Consider the following 20,001-nt stretch of genomic DNA (forward strand, 5'->3'; position numbering starts at 1 on the left):
ATATGAGAACAGCGAGCTTTAGTGTCAAGACAATGACAAGCACTGAGAAATCTGAGTGATCAGAGAGACGTATAGTTGTCGATGCTTGTAAACCCCAATTAGACAATTACAGCCTTACAAGCAACATGTCTGCCAGATGCCAGATTAGGTCACTGGCATTTACATAAAACTAACTTTGTTATCGTTCAACAATCAAAACTGAGTGATATTCATTCTACATTTGCAATGAAAACAACTGATGCTTGCTGGATTTATCGCAAAAATTATTCTATTGCCCATAAATTTCAAAATACAGCAAGCACTACAAAAACTTAGAAAATAAAATGAAGTATGTTCAGCTTTAACTTTTTGCGCCAACTTAATGTGAATAATGGAGGAAAGGTTTTCCAGGTCAAATCTGGAGAAACACTGACCATGATGGGCAGAGCCATCCAAACAGTGACAGAAAAAATATAGGAATCACAGGCCAATACGGGACGCGGTGCAGTACGCAATGTCGTACAAAACATCCCAAACGTACTGCTATCCACAACAAAGCAGCTGGCAGAACAGGTCAAGCAGCTAATAAACAAACAAGCAAGCAAGCTTCTAGAAATTAATGCTGCCACCTGTTGGGGCGTGGAGGCATGAGAAATCTCTGAAAGGAGTGCCCTAGTAAAAAAAAAAGAGTCGGGAAACAAAAAATGGCCGCACCAGTAGCACCTAATACTAGTTTGCAATAAGGCCACTGCGGAAACCAGGAAAAAAACAAAATACCGATCTAGCCAAGACCTCACCCAGATGGTCTTATCCAAAAAAGTTGGGCCGACCTAAAACTCTATCTCAAGCAACTCTCTTGTGGCTTTCTAGAACGCATTCTAACCACTACACATCAAAGAGACAAGCATGAGTCCCTCCGAGGTAAGCACTATGCGTTTCTCTCAGGTTCCTTAGCTCTCTGTCCTGCAGATGACAGCCCCCTGCCCTTCATTGTGATCGGACCAGACACGTTCTCTACCTGCACAAACAGAGCAGCCTCAAGCTGCCCTGATCAAACACAGGGAACCTGCTAAGGGACTTCTGCCGAGGCGCCCACACTCTACCAGTCACTTCTTCCCGGGAAAAATTGAAGGTCGAGCAGTGCACTTCTTGTCGGATACCGGATGCACCATCAACCTGCTGGGAAAGCAGGTGTTCGACCGACTTTCCTGGGGTGTAAGAAACCAACTGGGAAGAGTGACATCCATAGCCTGTTTGCTGATGAGACCAGGTTGCCCTTTTACGGTGTAATTCGACTCTCTGTAAGGCTCTGCAAAGTAAAGACCGAAGAAGTATTCATAGTCAGCCAGATTAGCAAAGACGCTATTCTTGGCATGCCCTTCTTTATGGCTCAGCAATGCTCAATGGAGTTTGAACAACTCGTGGTGAAGGTGGATGGGAAGCCATTGGCTGGTACAGACCGAACGGAGAAGCTCCTCCAGAACAAAGTCCAGGTAATTAGGGACCCGGTGGTGCTGGCTAAGACAGAGGTTGCGGTAAGGTGTAGGTTGACTACACAGAATTTCTGTCCACTTGGAATAATAGAAGAGTCACAGGTCATTCAGCATCTCTAGAAACTATACCATGCCGCAAGACCCTCATGCCAGAATGCAGAGCAGGCTAGAAAGCTGGCTACCCTACTGACAAAATATGGGCCAGTGTTTAGCACTGGACAAAATGGACCAAACGTTGCTCTTAGAGCACTCCATACCCATGAAAGACGAAACCTAACCTATTCGTCAACCCCCTCACCGCCTAGCACCTAAAAAAGAAGTGAAGGCCAAGATAAATTTACGGGACCTGTTGACCAGAGATCATCAGGTAAGCTGTGAGTGAGTGTGAGTCAAGCCGTGAGTAAATGTGTAAGTCAAGTTTGACTTTATACTTCCTAGTTTAAAGCACATTTAACAAGTTTGAGTTAGAAGTTACAGAGATCACGTGTGTAACATTCAGCTGATTTAGTGAACCTCTCTTTCTCTATAAAAGACAGCTTTTGTAGTACTACTAACACTTTGCTACACATTGTAGTTTATAATAAAGACAATCTTTCCATACTATTTTAGAGAAAACATATTTATCATTAATTCTATGTCTGTAAAGAGTTGTATGACATGTAGGTATGTATGTATGTATGTATGTATGTATGTATGTATGTATGACATGTCGTGCTGGGGTATCCGGATTCAGAGAATACCAATATCCTGAACACCGATGCCAGTGGATGCGGCATAGGGAGCTGTGCTGTCACCACAGCAAGGCAACAAGGAATGAGTGATTGCTTAGTACAGAAACACATTCATCCCTTCGGAGTGAAGCACTAAAGCAATTCCGCCCGTACTTGTACACAGGATTTTTGGCTTTGTACGGACCATGCTTTACTGCAACGGTTTTGCTGCAGGAAGGAGCTCTCCCAACGGGTAGCACATTAGCTAGAGGTGGTAGCCGAGTTTAAATACGTGCTGGAACACCGTGCGAGAGTAAAGCACGGCAATGCAGATAGCCTAAGCCGACAGGCCTTCAAAGACTGCCGACAGTGAGCCTAAAGAAAGCACCTCGATAGCGGCCTAACTTGGCTGAAGTTAGATCAAGAGCAACCCGAGACTGATGGAGGCCATTTTGGGATTCCATTTTGGAACATTGAGCGGGTGGTGATCCGAGGCACTACTAGTCACCACCAAAAGCTACATACATGTAAGAGCTGGGCAAAGGTCGCAAAGACCACGCGCGAAACGATCAACCAGATGAGCTGGCACTCTGCCACCACGGCCGCACGAGTTAGCCCGAGGTCAGTCGAGGTCACCCTGGAACAAAGAAAGGCGACAGTGCAAAAATTCAGCCTGCAGTACCAGACCCAGCATACACCAGCTACTGACGATAAATAATTAATTAGTCAAGAAATTACTCTCCTTGAAAACCATGTTGAGCAGCTTGAGACAAAATAATAACATGAGCGTAATACTTTGTGCGCTACCAGCTCCAAAGTCAATGTTATTTGATGATCTATTAATAGCATCATGCAGCATCAAATATGCTACATGATGCTATTTGATGCATCATGTAGCCCAGCTGGTTGCCCAGCTGCCTACACGATGGCAACTGGCATCAGCAGCCAGCTGATGATGTCACCCAGCTGGTCCGCATCTAAACCAGCTGGGACCATGATGGTCGCTCCACCCTTTTGTATTAGTTAGACACAGTTTCTAATGGAGGGGGTGTCTGTAGTGGATGCCAGGCCATGACATTTTATTTCTTGGAACTACTCCTATATGTATATATATATTGCATGTTGTGTTTGCTCTTTTTATTGTATTGTCACTAATTTCATTTCATACAATATAAATGAAGGCAAAACGCAATATTGTGTTTTGTTTTCATTTATATTGTATTGCTATTATGTTTTGCCTTCATTTATGTTGTATCACTTTTCTAATGTATTATAACTATGCCAACGCATTAGCAAATCTATTTGTTCTTATTGTTATGCAGTTTTTGCTTACTCGGGTCCATTTTCTGGAACGGGTAAATAATTGCGTTTATAAAAAGCTCGATCGGTAAGAGAGCAGAGCAGTAGACGAAAGCTCCTCGACTAATGTATTTTCCTTCCTAAATAAAAGTGAAGAAAAGCCATACTTAATCTCTCTTCTTTATGCAACATTCTAGATCATGACTAAGTAAAGTCCAACAAATTCCTTTACACTTGGACTCACAAATGGTCAAAACTAACAAGCAAACATCATACTCATAAATAAATTTTGTGGAAATAAAATATTTAATCGTACAGTGTGAGATATTTGTATCTCTTTAAACATGATGTTCACAACTTGATTAAATTTTAAGTAATGCTGAAGATGATGACACTTACGTGCATCTTAATGAAATTTCATCGTGTCTCGTTTTAGCGCATCTATAAAATTTCAAACCTATATTAATTTCCAAAAAATATGTTTTAAAATATGATAAAGACCATGACCTAAATTTTGTTAATTAAAACTAAACGCAAACAACTATGAGGAGACCCCATTATTTGACTATCTATGAGTACATTTGAAAGTCAAGTTTAGTTTTATACTCCCTCTAAAGGTCAAAGTTTAAAGCTTATTTAACAAGTTTAAGTTAACAATTACAGAGATCCCATGTGTAAAGTTCAGCTGATTTAGTGTACCTCCCCTCTATTAAAGACAACGTCCGTAGTACTACTAATACTTTGCTATACATTGTAGTTTATAATACATACACTTTCTCCTTACTATTTTAGAGAAAACATATTTACCATGAGTTCTATGTCTGTAAAGAGGTGTGTGACATGTCAAGATATTTCCACCTCCGGTTTCAATTCTGGGGTTTATTTGCTAATACCGCTAGTGACCACAACCTGTGATGAGCAGGTGAGCTACTCAACGCTTCCATCTTTTTTATCCTATGAAATGATGATGGTTCTGTCAATTAGCAAATCTTATGTGTTAAAAAATTGCTGCGTTCAACATTTTTTATGAATGTTTCTAAATGAATGACTTCCAGTGTCATACAATGTTGAAATAAAATCATGATCATCAATAAGTCTTTTTTACATATAGATTTTTTACTTTATTTTGCATTCAGAGTTTTTTTATTATAAGCAAAATGAGTTTCAGCAGCTTTTCATGATAATATAAAAATTAGTCCACCTACGTGAGCAAAAATTAAGTTAAGAGTTATGAGTCTATGCATAAAGTTAAGAGTGTACAAAAAGACAATTGAACCGAGCGCTATCAAATGGTGAGCTAATGAAAAAGTGCTAAAAATTGCCATCCTACAGAATGAGTTGCGATTATAATTGTTAAAACATTTTTAAAGATAACAAAGCTACTCTGATAGTTTGTTGTATCGTTTTGTTCGTTTTTGGTCGTGGGATAACAAAGCCACTCTGATAGTTTGCTGTAATAGTCATCCTAATGGAAGCTTTTAAAACCTGCAAACCTTTTAATAAATTCAAATGTGAGCAAATGCAAAAAACACAAAAGGTTTATTCTAATCATTTGTTTTTTGCATGCGCAGAAAAATAAAATAAAAAATAGCATTGAATAGTTTTTTACAGCATTACTTTCTTTTCTAACAGGGATGTACTATCCACTCGGCATCAATAGGTGGCTTGATAGCGGAAAATAAGAAAAGTAAGATACGACAAACATTCTGTGCTGAGTGCGGGTAAGGATAAAATTTCTTTTATATTTTGTTTTAACTAATTGCTTCGATATGAAATTTTTTAGCCAAACCATTTTTCATACAAATTGTTGAACTAACTTTGAGTTTGTTTATAATTTTTTGTTTAAGGTTAGAGTAGTAAGCTTTATTATAAAGGCTTGTTTTTTAAGAAATAGTTTGACATTATCTATAAACTACAATATTTAAAACTATCTGTAGAGCTATTGTTTATACACTGTGTTAATAAACTGGCTAAGATAACTGCAAACGAATCAGATGTTTTTGTGTGCGTGTGTGTTTGCGTGCGTGTGCGTGTGCGTATGTGTGTGTGTGTGAGCTTTCATATGATTCGTATCTATAAAATACTCACATCTTGTGGTAGTTGAGCTAATCTGTCTAGTCTATGAGATGGTTTTAAATAAAATATTGTCACCCACACACGCTGTCAGTGAGACTTAGTACTCATCTTGATTCCTAGCTTTTTGGCATTTTCAAATACCAAAAAAAACACTTTTTACTTTACACTGTTTAATGTTAAAAACTACATAAGGATGTTTTGCTATACTTGTACAACTGTATATTATACAGTCAAACAACTTCAGTTGAAGAACAGGAAATAATTGAAAACCCTGGTAAAGTAATTATAATAGAAGTGCTAAGAGACACTGAAAACCCGGCTGAAATGGACAAGAAAATATACATAAATGAGAACATATCTGTAAGAAGTTTACGTTTGCTCATTATGATTCTAGTCTACAACTACTTGCTAAAACAGACCGTTAGTAATTGTGAAATATCAACTCAAAGCAGCTGTATAACTGTTTCAAAATGTCTCTGTTTTTAGCAAATAGTTGTAAACATTTTGTAACCTCAATCATAGTTTATAGAATAAAAACAACTTTGGCCGAGGGCACAATAGTTTTCAGGAATAACAGCATCTTTCAGAGAATTATTTTCATCTTTCAGAGAATTATTTTCATCTTTAGTTTTGGTTACCACAGAAATTCCTTAATCAAGACTTTCAGAAAAGTAGATGTACAAGCTAAATGTTATATGTATAGCTTGGTAACAAGCATTCAAAGACTATAAGTACTATATTAGCTACTTTGCACAAATCTGTAATATACTCTTTTTCACCAGACTAAGTCAAGTTCTATCTACTACTGGTAAAAAATAGTTTATCCTAGTTTCTGTTACAAGAGTTGAATTGTAGTACAACTTGGTTGCTTCCTGTTACTTCCATACAATAATAAAAAGGGTTAAACTTGGAATACATTCAGAACTAAAGCAAACATCAGTCAAAGGCGTGTGGTAGGCTACTCTTAGTTGGTGTCATGTCGTAGCACAAGAAAGCGATTAAAGTCAGACATACAAATCTGCCAAAATATTGCTGCACAGAGGGCCGGCGTGTCTCAATGATTTCACAGACGAATATTGGCCAACTGGCGTGAGAGCAACCATTGAAAGACAAAACTCAATTAATTTAATTCAAGTCAGCCAACGCTTACTCAACACACATTTTTTATAGAACAACTCGTCATGAATACTGATCAAGGACATATTTGTATAGATAAGCACCTGAGTATGATGTAAGCATTATTTAGAAATAATGAACCCTCATCCTGGACCCTCATCTCACCTACCTGAGTAGTTAGACAGCCAGCCAGCTGGCTATCATCTGGCTCCTTTTAACAGGCATAATAAGGTTTTAACTTGCTTCTACGTAATATGGAAGATGGACCATGCCTCTGTACCAACTATCTATGGTTTGAGGAAGCCTTTATATTATCATATGGACAAACGACCTTGGTTTGTAGCTTAAGGTTATTTCTCTTGTTCGTTTGTTTGACAGCCGCAAGCAGTCACTTGCTGCAATGAAGGCTGACTCATCATGATGCTCCTTCTAAAACTTCACTTTTGCTTGCTTGCGTCAGTCATGTACATTTTTCTACCTGCGATAGATCTCTATCGCGTGCTCGTGTGCTAGAAAAGGTGGTAGGGGTGACACTCTAGATGGCCCGATAACCTTAGGTCTCTGTTTAAAACCATTGTTTGCTGTTTTTTTATTGCGTAGTTTGACATGCAATTGCTACACTCTCATATATTAAGAAAAGAACATAACCTACTCATCCTTGACCTTTGTTGATAACAAAGCCCTGAGATAGTTTCCTAGGTCTTAGCTAGTTTTCTCCAACATACATGTAACATTGGCCTGAAGGTAACGGGGAGCAGTCTGTGTCTTGTAGACTTCTTCAGAGCAAGCAGAGTTTGGCCATTAACTAACATTCAAACTGAACTCTTTGGTCAGTACTTATTTGCTCCGGTGATTTTGGGTAGCAGAATACTTTTCTGTTAAGCATGTTAGCCACTATCAGCAATGAGGTCTCTGAAAAAACCAGAGTATCCTGTGAACGGGTTAAATGGTTTGTAAGCACCGTTCTGTGACAGTTGCACAACAGTTCTGGAACAGGGTCGACTAAGTTAACGGCTACTTTTTGTGAAGACTGTACAGCACATACCTTTTCTGTTTTGCTGTTCATCTTATTTATCACCTTTGACCCAACTTTCCAACAGTTGCTGCCATATCAGGAAAGTACTATGAAAATTGTTGATGGCTTGTGGTCTATGCTACCATAAAGTGTCCTAGAGTGTATGTATGCCATGCAGTGAATTTTTGCATGCCCGGTCGGCATACTGCACCCTGCCTTGAACGATTAAGGGAAATATCCAGTATTCAGTACTCTGTCCAACTAGGTCCTGAACAAACTCTCAATGCTGTGCAAGGTCAAGAGTTCTCCACCTTCTTTTGATCCGAAAGATTTAATTTACACAGATCCAATGTAAAAATACAAATGCATTACATTTATGCGGATGGCACTAGCCACAAAGTATATTGAGCATACAACCAAAACACTGGAAGCTGAAAGCACGATTGTCCCAAAATGCTGCTACATAAATGTTTTAAAATTTTGTAATGCATCAAATTAACATTTCAAGTATGAAATTGCCATATAAAAAACGAAAACTTACAATGCTGTTCACGAATTGCTGTAATTGAAGTGAAAAGAAGCGCAAATTAGTTAGTTCAAATAAGTGAAAGACAATATAAGTTTGCATTAGCATCACCGATCTGTTCACGAATAATAATTTTAAAATCTAGAAACGGATGAAAAAAGAATCAGTAAAAGACTTTCTATTTTTCAACTTAAAATTATGCCATGTAGTGAGCAGGAATAAAATTTTTTCAAAGTTTTTCAACATTTCTACGTTTGCAGATATAAACTCTAATTAAGGGCATTTTTCCAGGAGACTATCAGTAAATTATCTTTAATGTATAAGTCTCAAACACTACAGCCATCGTAAGCCTATTGCTTTGTGACTGTACATTGGCTAGTCTATATTGACATACAACTACATTTCAAAGATAGTTTATTTTTGCCTAAATTATTTTTCAGCTCATCAAAGCTGGTAGCCTTCCTGACAAATACCTCTACCTCTAGGAGTGCTTGTTGATTTTATTGATGTTAAATTTATGGCTAAAAATAAGTGAGCTTTATTGTAGTTTTATGGCTGATTGTGGTATGACATACTGTCAATTTGACCTTAACCTCCTGTTTAACTGTTATAATGAATATTATTCCTCAATTATCGCCTTGACTTTAACTATCAATGTATTTGAGCTGTTGCTATTTTAAATGTAGTAAAATTCTGCCGTGTTTGATATGACAAACTAAAACACACCCCTAACCTTGTAAATGTTATACTATTCAGATGTGCGGGATCAGCTATCATCTGCGTGCTGCGATATTCTACGTACAAGGAGGTGTAGGCCACTTTATATCTTTTGTGAATATTAATAGTAACTGGTGGAAGATGGATGGGCCACAAGTAAGTACTCTAACATTTATTCTTTTGCTACGAATATTCCTCAAAAGTTTAGTATAAACCAACGGTTACAAAAAAGCCAGAAATTGCTCAAGTATTGGCTTGCCGCTTCATGGCATAAATGGTTATTCATGAATTTTAAAAAGTCTATTGTACTGCTTCATAAGATAGACTCTAAAGCAAGCACTGGCAACGTATGGTCTTTTGGCCACTGTAGCCTCTTTGCTGCTTCAATGCGACCTTTTTGTTGCTAGCTAAAGATAAAAATTTTTTACTTATTTTCTAATCTGAATACTGCAAAAATCGATCGATGGTATCAAGTAGGCGTGGCTTTCTGTATTGATGTAACAATGCAGCATTATTGGGTTATCTCTGTGCTGGTCCTCCAGAAAAAATGAAGTCCTCTTTTTGCACAGGAAATCCCTCCAACAGTTCCTTTCCACAACATATTATTTAGCAACTCTATGGCAGTGAGTTTTTAGGTGCAGTAATTGCAAATGAAGAAAAGAAATCAAAGCGTTCTTTAGGTGAAGATAAACGTGAATTCAGCAAAGAGTGGATCGATGGATTTCTTATGATGAAACTGCCAAACGGAAATGAAATGTCATGTTAGAGTGTGTGGACATCATCAAGACCTTTGAAAAAAGCAGTGCAAAGATACATTTCAACGCTAAGCATGGAACAGTATATAGACAAATGTCCAATAATGCTAAAAGGGCAACAAGTGTGATATCACTCAGCAACAAAAGAACACAGCAGAATATGATGAGGACTTCTACTGAGAGCAGCCAAAAGGCCACTTTAGCAAGCATGAAGATACTGTAGTTTACCAAATCAGCAGTTGCGGGAAGCCAGTTGTTGATGGAGAGTTACTGAGCCAGTGTATTGAAAATGCAGCTGATGCTATGTGCTCTGAAGAAAAAGCCAAGAAAACTTTTAAAGGTATAACCCTGTCTTGTTGTACAGTAGCTCGTCGAACTGAAGTTTTGAGTAAGGCTGTGCAAGTGACAGCCACAAGAGAAATTGCAAGCTTTTACGGCCTAATCTATAGCACTCAAGGAAATGACAGATGCAATAGAGGTATCACAGGTAGCTGAGTTTATTTGTGGAGTAGACAGAGAACTAATGACAGATGCAATAGAGGTATCACAGGTAGCTGGGTTTATTTGTGGAGTAGACAGAGAACTAATGACAGATGCAATAGAGGTATCACAGGTAGCTGAGTTTATTTGTGGAGTAGACAGAGAACTAATGATAGATGCAATAGAGGTATCACAGGTAGCTGGGTTTATTTGTGGAGTAGACAGAGAACTAATGACAGATGCAATAGAGGTATCACAAGTAGCTGGGTTTATTTGTGGAGTAGACAGAGAGCTCACTAATACTGAAGAGCTACTTGCTCTGTGCAACATGCATGGCCGTAAAACAGGAAAAATGTGTTGGCTGAAATACGAAAAGTGGTAGAGCAGAAAAAAACTTGATCTCAGCTAAAAGTTTTTCTATAGCAGCGAATGGAGCCCTTGCCATGATTTGCTTATTTTGCTAATAGAAGAGCTCAATGAAGACTGAATTAACCCACTTTTCTTCCAATTTCACTGCATTCTACATCAGAAAAACCTGGCTGTTAAGGCAATGGATCTGGATCATGTTGTAAGTGTTTTCAATGATGTTGTCATCTGTCTGCCACAGACACATCAGGTTGAAACAAATTCAGTTTTACCAGTTTCTCAATGATATCAAGTCAGAATTTGAATATGTTCTGTATTTTGCTCAATTATGCTGGTTATCAAAAAAAAGATGTTACTCCGAGCCTTCAGTCTGCAAACTGTGATAATATAATTTTATAGATTGCAAAAGAAAGAGCTGCCTAAGTTTCATGATGTCCAATTTGTGGATAACTTTGACTTTGTTGTGGATATGATCCTGCATCTTTATGAACTCAACTCTAAACTGCGAGGTGAAAATCAGCTGAATAGTAATGTGTATGTTGGTGGTTTCTATGGTCTACTTGAAATGTTGGAATCACAGTTGAGAGAAAACAATGTTGATGCACAAAGCTTTTGAACGCGTTGTAATCGGCCAAGTGAACCACTGCAGCAGCTAGTAAGGTATGCTGGTATTATGTGATCTGAAGCAAAGATTTGAAGACAGATTTTATGACTTCATGGATATAAAAAGAAAGCTCTGTCTGTTCTCAGTGGTGCTAATTGTAGAAGATATTGTACTTTATCGTCAACTGAAACTGATTGAACTTAGAAATGATCTCATCTAGTCACCGCTGTCTAATTCTGGTCAAGATCTCACCCACGCCTGTCATACACTTAACTGTCTGAAATACCAAAAACCGAAGATTTTTGTAGCACACATCATGAACATGTTTGGAAGCACGTACAGGTGTGAACAACTCTTTTTTTGCCTGCATTAGGGCAAAAATAAAAACAGACAACTTTCTGCTTCAGACATGACGCCACGGTACACTCAAGTAATGGATGCCATTCAATGCCTAGCGTCTCATTAAAAGAGTCATGTGTAAACATAAACTGCTGTTATCATGCTGACAATATCTTATTTTTGCTTTCTATATATACTAATTCATGTTTATTTGCTTTCAACGAGAATTAAAATTCCATAATAGGCCTACATTTATTGCAATAGCTAGACAGAGTTGAGTTTCTTTAAGCTTCCACAAATTTTTACATTTTTATAATGTTGAACCGATATTGAAAAGTTCACTCTATAAGCATTGACATTCTGAGAACCGGTGACATAAAAAAGTAAACATTCTTTTGACTGCACTGGTCGTTAAAAGTGTTAGGACATAGGTGATAGTGACCTTTTTTATTGAATTATCATCTGAAAGTGGCCTTATGCTCAATAAAAGTACCCACCCATGCTCTAGACTCTAGGGCACACTACAAACATTGGGATGCGCAGTGAATAAACCAACCTGATCAAAGATAGTGATTACTATCAAAGATACAGAGTGTATGTACCAAACAGTCAAGCTCCTTATTTCCTCTTCCTAAATCTAAAATCTTATTCTTAACCAAAGACCACTAGTTAAAACTAAACGGTTCACCTACTCTAAGACACTTATGTATTCGCCTCATTTAACTTTCGCATTTTTGTGGAGTCATCCTCTCGCGAAAACTTCCTGAGCAAAACTAAACTATTATAACGAATGAGCGAAAACGCGGAATTAAATAGCTTTGTTTATTGATAGTCCAAGAAACAAATGGCAGCAAGCGATCAAATTGCATTATCGATCTCACCCACACAATTCTACCTGCGATTCACAAATACAAACTAGTCTCAAATTGAACATTTTTTTCTTACCGGTGAACCGAACCTGAGGAATCTAATTATGTTTGTTCTACTGCATTTATTTTCACATCACTGTATTTTCGCACTCATCAGAGCTGCGAAGTTAAGTTTTAGCAAAATTTTACTCTGTATGCTACTCACAAAACTAAATACTAGCAAAATATAAGTTTCCTAAGGTAATTTGTAATTGTGGATAAAGTTTCTGAGATCAAAAAAGAGCTATACTCATCAATACACAAAACTAGGGCTGCAGCTGTCAAGCATGAGCAAAAATCTTTAGAGTAAACAAGCGCATTTCATCCAGGGTGAAATGTAAAGTGTCTAGAGCAGTGAATCTGTCAACTTTCTTGCATGGCAAAGAGAGCTGAATGCTTTTCAAGGTCAAGTAAAAGAAATAAATGATGTGATAGTGAGAACCTTGCAAGATATCGTAAACATCAAGCGGCAAAACAAGATCACAACAATAGAAATCTTAAAGCTGGCAGGCTTACGATCGGTAGCTGACCTTCTCAATGAAAAGGTCTGAGATAGCTAAGCAATGTACACAAAATGAAACTCAGCCAACTCCTACATCAGTATTATACTCACAAATATGTAATAGTAAACAAAGATAAAAAGCCTAAAATGGTGAAAAGGGTAGATAGAAGCTGGTTTTGAAAAATCAGAAGCACTAAATGGTAACTTTAGCTAAGCCAGATGTTTTTTACGTGGACGATTTCTTTGTTGCTCTTTGATTGATCTGTTGGAACAGAAAATTACAGCCTTTGCGTAGTCTAACTAAAAAGGCAATGAGCAAAGCATTAATTGTTTAGGAATATACTTATTCTACTATCTGGAGGTAATTCCATTAGAAAGAGCTAGAAATAGAGCTGTGATAGAGCTGTTTCCTACAGTAACACATCTTACATGTAGAAGTTACTCACTAAATTATTTGTTGTTTTGCAGATAGACAAAGCTAGCCATAAAGATTTCAATGAGAAAAAAAATGTATTGCGAATTGCTATTTACGGAAGACCTTCAGTGCCCAGAACAATGCAGTAAGTCATACATTTTATCATTGACTCCACATTTTCTTTAAAATTAATAAACATTGTAGATTAGTCCTTTAAAAATAAAACAATCTGTTGGAAGCGTGTAGTGCTGGACGTAACTCGGATACTGCCAAAATGTTTACTCGTACTCAAACATTTAGATTATCTAAAGCTTGCAAAAAGTTTACACACATAATTGGTGACAAACTTAAGATCAGCTCCAGTCTCAAGTGATAATTGATGATATATGCATTTGCTTACACACAGCTGTTTACAGTAGTGTAACAACTTTGTGTATTGTAAAATAATGTTTTAAAATACAATAATATTTGGTAGAACTCTAGTAAAATAGTTGGGCAACCAGCAAAAAATTTTATCAAACTGAAAAAAACAGTACTTTACCATTACTCGGGCTGAAACTATAAAAGTTCATAAGATTTCAAGAAACCTGTAAAACCATTTACCGTAGATCCATCCTTTCATTTACAGCACATCCATTGGACACATGTTATTTTTAATTTTGTCACTCAACATTCTACTGGAAAATTATAATTAGTGTAATAAAACTTTTCATTTGCACTACAATCATTTATTACCAACCGACAAATGAGCCATATCAATTTTTTTCGATATCGTTTTAATAAATATTTTTTCTTTTGACGGAGTATGTAAATCAAGATATTTGAAAACTGTTAGAAATGGAACTTAAATTTCCGGTTTACCATCGTGCAAAAATTAATTTGATTGGTTTATCCTGTTAATTAAAAACAGCTTTTGTAAACAGAGCTATTTGAATGTCGGTTTTCTGGCTCTTAGGGATTTTGGCACACCCTAGGCAATGCCCGAAAACCGAAATGATTTATTGTTGGAATCATCAGAAGTCCACCATGATATGAAGTCAATAATGCTTAGTTCTAACCCTCTGTATTTATATGTATCTATGAAATGGTTTACCTTATCTGAAAACTTGTAACTTTTTACATAAAAGGTTAAAATGCTTTTCAGGAGCAACTTAGGATGTACTATTATCTGAAGATGCTAGTGTTACATTATAATAGTAAAGCCTGTTCTCTTCACAGCTCTCCAATTTTTCTCCAAGTTCTATTGTTTTCTTTATCTTTATTTCATGACTTTGAAAGATGATTAAAATACTTAATAGTTCTACAAGCTTTTATCTTTTACTTAAAGCAGCCTTTTTTTCTTTGCTTATTTAGTTTTAATACTTTGATATATAAAAACCGTTTTAGAAACGCCTTTAGTATTAATGTTATTTTGCCAGTGTGATACTACGAAATGTTAGCAACAGATATTTAAAACATGGTTAAAAGTTTCGCAAAATATATTGTATTAAAATCTTTTTACAATGTTTTTGCTACCTAATATTAAAACTCTTTTATTTAAATAGTGCGTAATTTTTTTTATAATAAAGACTTGCAAAAACATTTTAAATGCAAACTAAGAAATCTGGCACTTTAGTTGTTGATTTAATATTTACAATCTCTGCGTCAATGAAAAGACCAGCTGCTCAATGATTATTTTGCGCTAGCACAATTTCGCAAACAGCATACGGTTCAAATGTGTTGGTTATTTAATATATAATATAGTAATATATAGCCTATATAACTGCCAATATAAAGTTTCAGGAAATTTCAATATATTATATATATATTATATTATATATATGTTTCTCAAAGTTAGTCATTTGTTTTCTGTCATCCTTTGGTACGTCCAGCCATAGTTGTTATAAATTTTGGAATTAAAATTTTAGATCCTGCTAGAGTTCAACAAAAGTTCTCAAAATTGAAATTTGGCGACTTTTGTCTGATTACTGACAAAATAGCGATTTTTATTAGGTTTTCTCAGTTTGTATTAATTGTATAATTACAAAATCATCTGTTTTGCTATTTATTTCACATGTACATTTATTTCCTCTCCTAATTTATTCAGTTGCTCCAAAACCTTTTTCTCATCCACACTACGTTTCTTTAATTTTGATAAGAGTTATATTAATTCTATGAAATACCATGCTTTGTTGCATTTGCCATACTAACGCTAATTTGTTTTTTTTGCAATACAACATAAAGATTAAACTTTTTCAGAACTAAATTTTGACGATAATATCTCAGTTTAGCGTCATCCGTTATAACAATGACAGTTCGCAAACAGATTAGTGATAAAACTTTTAGTTAACAGTTTTGTAACTGAAGCATAGCATTTTATAAACTTTTAGTTAAATGACTACTAAAATGCATTTGGAAACTTTTTCAATTATGTTTTTAGTAGGCTAAACTCATACAAGTTAGATTCAGCGTTTATTGTACATGTCTGTCTTGAAGGTAAGAACTCTGCACGTAGTACATTGTAATGTTACATTTTTTCGCAGATTATACCAACAAAATGTGCTAAAGATACTGTTCGTAACCATAGTTATTAAGAATAACATATTGTTTTTTACTACTTTTTAATGATGATGATTTTGATGATTTTGACAGGCAGTGATTGCAGTAGATATTTACTATGAGTTTCTATACCGCTCTGAACGTCTATACCATATTTTCACCTTATGATTCCGACACTGAAATGAACGAAAATCATATAATCGTATATCAAGTAAATTTTTATTGTAACCATAGCTAAACAGACTGTATTTAGCCATTACTTGCTAATGATTTCACATTTACATTTAAACACATTTACAGATTTCTTTTTTCTTCTAATGTACTTCAACAAAACATGTTTTTCATGATATGAAACTTAAAAGTTGTAGTTGTTTGAAAAAGTTTCAAAATCCTCACAAATTTTTTATTCTCTCTTTTAAATTATTTGAACTGCACAAAATCTTTTTTTACATGAAATTTAAAAGTTAAAATGGTAAATTTTGTCTTTGGTCTGTTAAATATAAATAAATTTTCTGTTCAAAGATGTTTTTATTACTCGGCAACGCCGGGTTGTACAGCTATTATATAATATATATTATATATGTTACAATATCACAATAAAACTTTAGCAGCACTTTGAGTATCAATAAAAAAGTGAGTTTGCTATTCTGCATTAAAATAAATTTTAAACTATTATTTTCGATGAACCTAAATGATTGCATATGACTTTTAGACAAGTGGTAAGTGCACCGAGAAGGACTAATGTTAGACCTACCGTGAAAACTGAATATGAAGAGCTGATGACAGAAGTCCGAAACACAGCTAGTTTTGATGAGATCACCAAAAAAGATTTTAATGCTACCAACTGGCAACAGTTAAATGACTTGGGAGTCACTGTAATTGCAAACGATGTTAAAATAGCTCAGCTGCTGAGAGCACAAATCAGTGCTGATGTTTTGAAAGAGCCTTTCCCAGTAAATGAGCTAAAAAATATAATTTTCCCGCCAAATACTCCTCAAAATCCTGCAGCATTGCAAGATTACAGTTTCATTGCAGACATAACTCCTTTAATATATGGTAGTTCACCACAACAAAACGAACGCAATGTCCAACATAGATTTAGGGAATGGCAGAGTAAGACTCAAAGACCGAACCAGCTAGCGCAGTACGAATCTTTTTTGCAAATCTTCAAACAAGTTTATGATGCGTATAAATCCTATCAATGGCCTGAAAAAGTTATGAAGCTGTGCAGTGAAAATAAAGAAATGTTTGAGAATTTTTTATCGCACCATTGCGAGTCAGCTGTAGCACTGATCATAGCATTGATCGCTGACAAAGTCATCATGGAAGCGCTTAAGAAGGAAGTAGTCCAAGCTATCATTCAGAGATATTCTATTTCAATGTTTGAGCTGATAAGCCTATTTGTGAAATTTTCAAGTGATGGTAGACGATTAGAATTGCAGCGTTTGGCCTACAAAGTAAATGGAATCAGAAATGAAGTGGTGCATCAAGTGACAAAGCATACCTTCGTAGGAGAAGAACAAAAACAAGAGTTTCTAGAAGCTTTTACAGATTTCATCAGTGACTTTGACTTTCGGGGATGCTTTCCACTCGCTGAAGAAGACACTATGGTGAGACACTTTTATTATAATTATATCTATTTCATTTACAGAACCTAATATAATTTCATTTTTCTCATTAATCTTTGAATAATGCAGTTTGTTGAGCTGTTAGCTGTGTATTCATAGTATTTTCTACTTCTAACAACCTAGTGGTACGATTATGTCTTTAGTCTAATTTTATTTGTAGAAAAGAAAATACATGGAAACTGAAGTCAGTTATAGCTTGTATATAGACATATTGACCACGTACAGCAAGTAAGAATTATAATAATATCATTTTTAAACATTCATGACAAAGCACTTTGTATTTCTGGCACAAGTTTAACGTATTTCATTGCACCAGTTCAAAATAATCAGTTTATGTTTCTTGACACCTTGTATGTCTCTTTATAAAGATGATGAACTTATGCACTGCAAATTAGCTATCAACTGTATTCTGAAGATCCTTGTAATATATATAGAGTTATACAAACGCCTAACAATAGAGTTATCAAAATGAGTAATACTTTTGAATACTAGTTAGACTAGACACTATATACTATATTTGGAAATTATTGGCTGTTGGTTGTTGCTGCTGTATATAATTTTATTTGCAGTCTTTACCAGGACTACCGGCATGTGAAGACACAGTTTGAGTAAGTTCTCTCTAGTAAGCTAGTATATTTTCATAAAAGGCTGAGCAGAGATAGTCACTTTTATATGATATTAAGGGAGTTTTAATAAGGTCTATACCACTGGATCAGCTACACAATGACAGCTTTTATTAGTTTTTATATTAATGTATTTATTGATTTACTAACAACTTTGAGAGTAACAGCAGAAGAACATGTTGTGTTGTTTGCTTTCATAAAAAATTCTGCTAAAAACAGGCAGATATACCTAAACTGGTTTGTCAAATGACAACAAGACTAAACTTTAGTAAGCTATTTCTTTAATTTAGTTGCCTGTAACAAAGAGCGCTTTATAATTCCTCAGCTTTGGAAGGCTAGTGATCTGAATTTTTGGTCAATTTTAAGTATTTCCATAGTGGTATCCTGTTAACAATGTCTAACAAAATTAAGCTGTTATTGTTTACATTATACATGAATTTGTGTTGTGCTTAGTGTGAGATATCATGTAAATATTCAAGGCTTCCTAGCGATTAGCCGGTAACATGAGACTAGCTTTCATGGAGAACCAGGGCTAGATTTCATGAAAAGCCAGGGCTTTGAAAAGCAAGCCTTTCACAGGAAAGCCGAGAGACTAACAGTTCTGGCTATATAATCAGGCGCTAAACAGAAGGCTCAGCAGGAGAGCGAGTGCTTGCTGACTTGCGTGCTGTGCTTTTACTGACAAGCAATTTGCTTTGTAGAGATGAGACTTGAGAGTCCATTGGGTAGCAGCGAAGCTGCCTGTTTGATTTGCCTACGGGTTGGCAGTAAAGACTGTCGTGAAATTGGCGACAGCATTCTGCTGTAGGTGTGTATCGCCGTGGTAGTGAAAGATGGTGGCACAAGAAAAGTTGGTGTGTCATGGTAGCAGCTTGATGCTGCGCAGCAATATCCTTGTTACATGTATATTGCTAACATTTTGCAAAAAGAAAAAAATTAAAGCAGTATTTTGCCTAACTGTACTCTGACAAAAAAATTATCTTTCTGGCTAGAATGGTTTGATCGGAGAATATTGTTACTTTTTTGTTCATGCATTGCATTACACGCATACAGCTTTGAAAAATTATTTGAAGGTTAATGAATTTGTTATTTTGGTAAATGCTTTAAATTTAGTAATAATGCAAAAAGAGGGTTCAGTTTAAGCTAAACAAATAATTTCACTGACAAGAAAAAACTTACAGCTAAGTGCTATCGACAAGTATAAAACAGGATACTAATTTTTTAGCACTATAATAGTTGGAGCACTCGTAATTTTTGTAACACTTATTTAGATAATTCATTATTTAATTTATTTTAAACTATATATTTTCCTACAGCCTTGAAAACATTTAACATACATTGAAAATGAAAGCTGTGTGTCTTTTTTTTTTAGGTAGTGCACATTCATAAATGTTTTGGAAACTGCCATTTTGTGTTTTTAGTTGTAAAATCTTTTAAATTACATTACATAATATTAAATACACATTCAAAGTCATAAAAAGTCTGACCAATTTAGTGTATTAAAGAAATATACATTTAAAAAATCTTTTAAAGTTTTCACTGCTGAAATCAAATGTACTTGATCAGAATCTCAAGACCAAAAATTACTTTTACCATGAATCCGATTGAATGAAAGTGTGCAACAATATATCATACCAAATTTGGTCATAGCAAAACAATCACAGGGAATTTGTGTTCGAGTAATGGATATAAAATTCATAACATTTTTGAATAACACTTTTGTTATTTTTTTAAAAACAAGAAGCCCCTTCGCATTACGACTGCCTTTTATATAACACTCATTGAGGTGGAATACGTATGTTAACTAGTTTTTGATGTGCTCTAGTATTTCTGATAGTTTATTTTTTATTATTGATTTTGCGAGTGCATTCTGGATTCAAAGGTTTATGGTCTTTTCTAAATACTTTGTTGC

This window comes from Watersipora subatra, chromosome 3 (assembly GCF_963576615.1).
Source record: "Watersipora subatra chromosome 3, tzWatSuba1.1, whole genome shotgun sequence".
In the NCBI taxonomy this organism is placed as follows: domain Eukaryota; kingdom Metazoa; phylum Bryozoa; class Gymnolaemata; order Cheilostomatida; family Watersiporidae; genus Watersipora; species Watersipora subatra.